Genomic DNA, 7,369 nt, shown 5'->3' on the forward strand with positions numbered 1-7,369 from the left:
AACTATTAATCCTTTCAGTTAGGCAGAAGCTGTTACCACACTTCTAGTGGCAAAGACCCAGATCAACCAATTATGAATAAATTACCTAATGAAAAAAAAAATTTTAAATAAAAAGAATCGCTTTTCTTTGTTTCAAGAACTGTAGCCAAATTGTGATCTAACATAGAAATTTTGTCATAATAAATATTTTGTCATAATGTCCTCTGCTTTTCCCAGTCCCACAGACATGGAGTATGTGCTGTGTCCTATGAATGCTAAGGGAATATGACTGCCAACCATTGCGTGTCACATCCAGGGGATGACATGTGTGCAGATTAGTTTCTGTCAACTTGACACAAACTGGAGTCACCTGGCAAGAGACCCTGCCTCCAACAGTTTGGCCTGTGGCCAGTTCTGTAGAGCATGTTATTGTTTAATGTTGATGTGTGAGGGCCCAGCCCACTGTAGGAAGTACCATATCTGGTCAAGTCATCCTAGATTCTGTATGTTATGGTTTGAATGAGAATGCCCCACCCCCATATGTTTGAAAGTTTGAAGTCCAGTTGATGGAACTGTTTGGGAAGAATTAGGAGGTGTGACCTTGTTGAAGGCAGTATGTTACTGAAGGCAAGCTGAGGTTTCAAAAGTCCTTTCCCTGTGTCCTCTCTGTCTCCTACTTGCAGTTTTGAGATGGGAGTTCATAGCTTTTTCTATCACCATGTCTTTGCTCTATGCTCACAGACTCTAACCCTCTGAAATCATAATGCATAAATGAAAGTGCTTTCTTTTATAAGTTGCTTTGGTCGAGGCATTTCACTGCAGCATGAACACAGTACCTATACAATGGGCAAGCCTGCTGAGCAAGCCATGGAAAGTACACCAATAGGCAGCATTTTTTCATGGTTACAGCTTCCCTGCTCCTGCTTTGGTTCTTGATCTGACTTCCCTGAATGATGATGCACTATGACCAGAACATGTAAGCTTAAAAAAAAAAAAAAAAAAAAATCCTTTCCTCCACAAGTTGAATTTGTGCAATGTTTTATCAACTTAATAGAAAGTAAACAATAACAACAAATTACTGCATAAGACCCCAACTCCTCATGGTGCATACATAAAATTTTCCAACCATTAGATACTTAGAAGATAAGAATTACCCTCTTTCTGTGACTATTGAGAAAAACATTTTAAGAAATCAACTTCTCAACTCTGTTGTGTATCACAAAAGTGAGTAAGGAATGATCTTTGTCCCTGAAATCACATTACATACTTGTTTATACTCTGAATATCATAATGATGTTTCTTTGTAATTGAATCAGGGAAGTCTACTCCAATTTAGCAGGGTTAAAAGTTTCAGGGAAATTTAAGAAGCTCATTGTCAGTGGAGATGTCTTAGTTTCTTTTTCACTGCTGTGATAAAGACACCATGACCCAGGCAACTTGTAAAAGGAAGCATTTAATTGGGTCCAGGTTCCAGAGGGTCAGGGTCTATGACAGCAGATGAAAAGCATGGTGACACACATCTGCAACCACAGCTGAGAGCGCACATCTGACATCAGAACCTCAAAGCCTCCCTCCAGTGACACACCCTTCTGACAAGACCACCCCTCTACTCCTTCCTAAACAGTTCCATCAACTGGGGTCCAAATATTCAAACGTATGAGTATACAAGGGTTGTTCTCATTCAACCCACCACAGGGGCATGAGAAATTATGTTCAAATAAAATGATAAGATTATGTTTCCCTAACTACAAGTCTTGTTTTTCTTCAACTAAAATTCTCACTATCTCAAGTTCATAATATTGTCATTAATGTGAGATATCAAAGTCATTTGATTGTATTACTCAAGCCACTTGCAAACCTAGTTACAGGGTTTTTTTCCCCTCTGTTCCAAAACGAGTTTTATGCAGAGAATCTTATTTTAGTGTAAAACAAGCTAGACTGTGCTTTAGGGACTCCCCTTAGCTAACCCTCCAAACTGATCCATACTAACTGTAATGACCTATGCAGGCTTTCCTCCAGTACATCTACAGCCTTTCTCTTCTCTCGTCAAGGTGTTAGCTCTCCAAAGGCCATTGCCATTTTCCTCAAACTCACTACCATCATTTGTGCTTGTCATTAGCACATGGACACACAAACAACGCAGCAAGACTGAAATAAGACGCTCCCGTGCTTCTGTAATGAACAACTAGAATTTATGAGGAGGAGGGGGACCCTGGCCTCTAAACTTAGAGTTAACTTAGACTACTCAGTGACTCAGCAAGACTAGGTTGCTAGTCAGTGTCAGAGAGTCACTGCCTTTGCTTACAAGTCGTTGCTGCTTACAAGGAAATCTGCATGATATTAAGTTATTGATGTTCTCCAACGCAGAGACCATTTCCTATGTGGACTGAGGTACAAATAAGAACTTCGATTGTGTCATTGTAAAATCAGAAAGGCTGCAAACAGCCTAGAATTCAACCACGGGAGCACACTGACATGCCCTGATGCATCAACTGAATGAAATATGATGTCACAATTAACAGAGATGACCTGGACACACCATAAAAGGAAGCAGGTTAAGAGACAGGGGAGAGAGAACCCTGAGAGAAAATGCATAGTCTGGTGTTAAGATATTGCAGAAATCAAATCTCTGCTCCAAATATCCAGGTAGGAGAAAGCCTTGGTTCCCAAAGAGGTGCTAGTGGAAAGTATTTAGATACTATGGCCTTGAAGGAGATGGTGGAACTTTATCCTTACCACAACCACCTCTTGTTTGATTTTTTTCCACCACATGATCCATTAGAACATGTTTTCACATAAAAAGAATCCATGCGGCGGGGGGGGTGTAGATCATAAACTAGAGCTTACAAAATTACAAATCAATATAAATATTTTCTCTTTAAAATGGGTTGTCTGAGACATTTGTTACAGTAAGAAAATGTGGTATTGCTTGTGTGAACTTTTTGGTTGTGAGCCTAGCCTTTAACAGCTGAGCCATCTCTGCAGCCTGGCTTGTGTGAATATTGATGCATGAAAATCCATCGACAAACTGTCTACCTCTAGAGAGAGCCCTGGAACTGGTATGCTTAACAAAATGGCTTCTTTCTTATTTTTTAAAGATTTATTTATTTATTATATATAAGTACACTGTAGCTGTCTTCAGACATACCAGAAAAGGGTATCAGATCGCATTACAGATGGTTGTGAGCCACCATGTGGTTGCTGGGATTTTAACTCAATATTTCAGGAAGAGCAGTCAGTGCTCTTAACCACTGAGCCACCTCTCCAGCACAAAATGGCTTCTTACACTTTCCCTTTTTATAATGAGGACTGTCCTGATGTATTACTCATATATCCTAGAAAACAATAGAAAAACACACGCACAGTCATAGATAAACACAAAAATATAAATACAAATGGCCAACACCAACAAATCAGGTCCCCAAATACAAACATATTTTAAATTTTTTATTATGAAGGAGTTCGTGCCCTCACATCCACATGAGTATATAAAAACAAACACAAGAACAGAAGATCTATAGAAGCCCTGTGTCTTGGAATGCAGCCTTGCTTGTCATTGGAGAAATTAAATGAGATTAAAATGAGATCACTATCAAGTAAGGTAGGTGTCTTGTCTGTTCTCTATGGATATGCTAAGATACCATGACCAAGGTAACTTATAGAAGGGTTGATTGTTTAGAGTTTTAGAGGGTGAGTCCAGGACCATCATGGTGGAGAGCATAGCAGCAGATATTCATGGTGCTGGAACGGTAGATGAGAATTTGCATTTCCATCCACAAAGCACAGCACAATGTACACATTGGGAAAGGTATGTAATGCCCAAGCCTCTCTCCAATGACAAACCTTCTCCAACAAGGCCACACCCATTCCAACAAGACCACCTTCTAATCCTTGCTAAAGAATTCCATATATTCCCCTGTTACACACAGTATAGATGAAAAAGCCTGTTCATTAAATCTGACCACAGATAAAGGTTGAGTGAGATTTTCTGCATCCTGGGTCTCTGTTGTATGGCCAATTGAACTAAGGAATTACTACCTCCCTGCTTTGAAATCTGTTCCTTTCCAGGGATTTTGGAACTGAACTGGCCTGTGGTTTATTCATGCTCAACCAAAGCAAACATGGAGAATAGAGAGAAAGAAAATGTATGACAGATAAGACAAACAATATGGAAAGCTCTAGGAACCAGGTTTTGCCTACCTCAAGGCAAGTGTGTCCTGAAGAGTCCCTGGGTGTGGTTGCTTGCAGAGGGTACTGGCCATCTGATTACCCAGGAAATACATAGTCTATCTCATCTGATTACCAGGAAATCCACAAGGGGACTTTTTTTTCCTGTTTCCAGAGAATGGCCGAGAAGACCTTTGGGCAGTTTCAAAGGGAAGAACCAGTTAACACCTGTTGTTTTGGAGAGTCAGTAATACAAAAACACATCCTTTCAGTTTTCCTAATTGAAATTCACCACAAAAAGATAAATAATTCGCAAGACAATGAATAATACAAGAAACAGTGGTGAGCATGTTTTCCCTCCAGACTCTTGGATGATCCATTTCATATTTTGCTATCTATAATGTAGTCGAAGTCTTTTTTAGGACTATTTCTCATCATATTAAATTACCAAACAAGGGACAATATAGGGCAGAGCTCTGTGATGCTTGAAAAGTCTCATGGTTAGTAAAGGTCAGAGCACTTTTCAAATGCACGTACCTGGTCATGCCCTCGTCTGCCTCAAATCCTTCATTAGTTTTCCAGGACAAAGTATACTTCTTTGGAAAAGACACCAGATCCCTTATGACCAGAATCCAGACAACATCATCACCACCTGTAACTGCCCTCTCTCCATCCGTCCAGAACAATGCCCTGCTTCTTGAAGTCACTTTGCCCTTCCTCCACTCTTGTCTCAAGGCAAGCTGTTTGTTTTCTAGAATGTTCTCAGAGCCCACTTGTGCACAGACCCTCATTTGTCCATGACGCCCCCCCTTCTCTACAGCTTATCAGCCTTTTCTGTACGGATTTCACAATCTCCTCAGCAGACTTTCTGTACTCCTGTAACCTCTATGAAAATCCTAATCCATATCAGATATAATTGTATTTCTCACCTGTAAGGTTCTTAAACGGGAAAGTGATTTTGTTTGCTTGATTTTCTTTTTCTCTCCCCAGTGTATGAACAGAAGCATATAAATATTAGTCAGCAAAACTGGTGATTAAACAAAGCACGTGGAAGTTCCTGGTGGCATTTTCCAACATTGATTTATGAACTCACTTTGTCTTTACCTATCTCATACTGTTATTGTATTGTTGTTTTACTTTGTAAACGTGGAAGCCAAGGCTTTTAGAAGTGAGTCCTTTGGCGTCAGCTATTCTGAGAGCTGTGCACAAGCTGAGGATTCTATTCACGGCAAAGCCAAAAGAAAAGCAACCTACAGGTGCAAACCCGGACCGAACGTCAACGGTATCTGACCCAGAGACCAGGCAATGGAGCAGATCCTTGCCGGATCTCAGCTTTCCTATCTGTGACACTAAGGAATATTAAGCATTTAGATGTTGGGCCAATACTAATCTTTCTAATGCAGAGATCCCCACACTTTCCAGACCCTTAGTATCCAGTGAAGGCCGGTCTTTCTCAAACTTTAAAATAAAGTAACCCACGGTGCTTCTGCAACTTCGTTGTGCTCCCTAGGATTAGTAGGGCTGGTGATTCTAGAATCACAGATGTTATTAAAGAAACTGCTCCCCATACTCATTAGAAAAAGAAGAAAGATTTGATTTGTCTATCAAACTGCTTTATGGGAGTTTTTAAAGACAGTAAGTTCTAATTGTGTTGTTGAACATATATGCTAATACTGTTTTTAAAACATGAGTACTTCTGAAATGCTGAAAAATCCTGAGAATGGAGCTTGACATTGTAATAGGATACAGAATAAGTTCTGATAGTATCTACCTGTGATAGTTTCAGTATGTTTGGCCCAGTGAGTGGCACTACTAGATGTGGCCTTGTTGGAGTGGGTGTGTCACCATGTGTGTGGATTTTAAGACCCTCATTCTAGCTTACCTGAAGCCAGTCTTCTAGAATCCTTCAGATGAAGATGTAGAATGCTCAGCAACTCGTGTACCATGCCTGCCTGGATGCCGCCATGTTCCCACCTCTGAACCTATAAGCCGGCCCCAATTAAATGTTTTTTATAAGAGCTGCCTTGGTCATGGTGTCTGTTCACAGCAGTAAAACCCTAGGATGCTACCCAAAAAAATCATAGCTCTAATATATCTGTGGCTAAATACAGATATTTTGTGATGGCTATGCGTGGTTGTCAACTTGACTACATCTAGGATTAACTAAAACCCAAGCAGCTCAGAAGACTAATGAGGGATTTTTTTTTTTAATTAAATTATTTGACATGGGGAGAGCTACTGTTAACTCAGATCTCTTGAGGTGGGAAGATCCACCTTTAATCTGGGCCTCCTCGTCTGCTGGCGGCCTCTTTATAAAGGACATGGAAGAAGAAAACCTGCTGTCTCTGTCTGCTTGCTCTCACTGGAAAGTCTGTTCCTGCACTGCTGTTGAAGCCTGCTTCTTTGAGTTTCCAGCAAGCAGTGAAGGCAGATCAGACATACAGCCCTCTGGACTAAACAACTACTTGGACTTCCCATTGTTAGACAAGTTGGACCACAGTGTATATAGACCATCTATATAGATTGATCTATATACGAATATATACGAATATATATATATATATATATATATGCCTTCTGTTCCTCTGAAGACTCTTGACTAGTACACATATTGTGATCCATTCTGTTACAAATTAACATATGCTTATCTTTGGTATTCAAAGGGATTAATTCTAGAACTTGCCCTCAAATGCCAAAATCCTCATATTTATAACTTTTACATATATATGTATATATATTTTATATATAACGTGATATAGAATGTGCATATAAAGTGCACTTACTCTTCTGCATGAATAAATCAGCTCTATATTATCTATAAATGCTAGTTAGTACAAAGAAAATAGTATATAAGCAGTTGTCCCAGTGTGTTGTGTAAGGAGTAATTGTAAGAACAGAAGATCCATGTGTTCAGCATGGGTGAGATTGTCCCTCCAGATCACTTCTATGCAAGATCGGTTGAATCTCAGGTGTGACACTTGAGCATCCAGAGGCAGCCACAGTGTAGCAGCAGAACGTGATTGACCCTCAATTTACAGAGGTGTCCACTCAAAGACAGGACATAAATTCACCACCAGGAATCATGTCACCATTGTCTGAGCCTACTGGAAGGACCCTGTGGGTGTGTTTGCCGAGCATCACCTCAGCTGGGATAATGCTGAAGCAGAAACTGAAAGGGTAACAGGTAGCTCCAACTTCAACAGTTGTCTTTTGCTTGATTTTT

Source organism: Micromys minutus (assembly GCF_963924665.1).
Source record: "Micromys minutus genome assembly, chromosome: 14".
Lineage (NCBI taxonomy): Eukaryota > Metazoa > Chordata > Mammalia > Rodentia > Muridae > Micromys > Micromys minutus.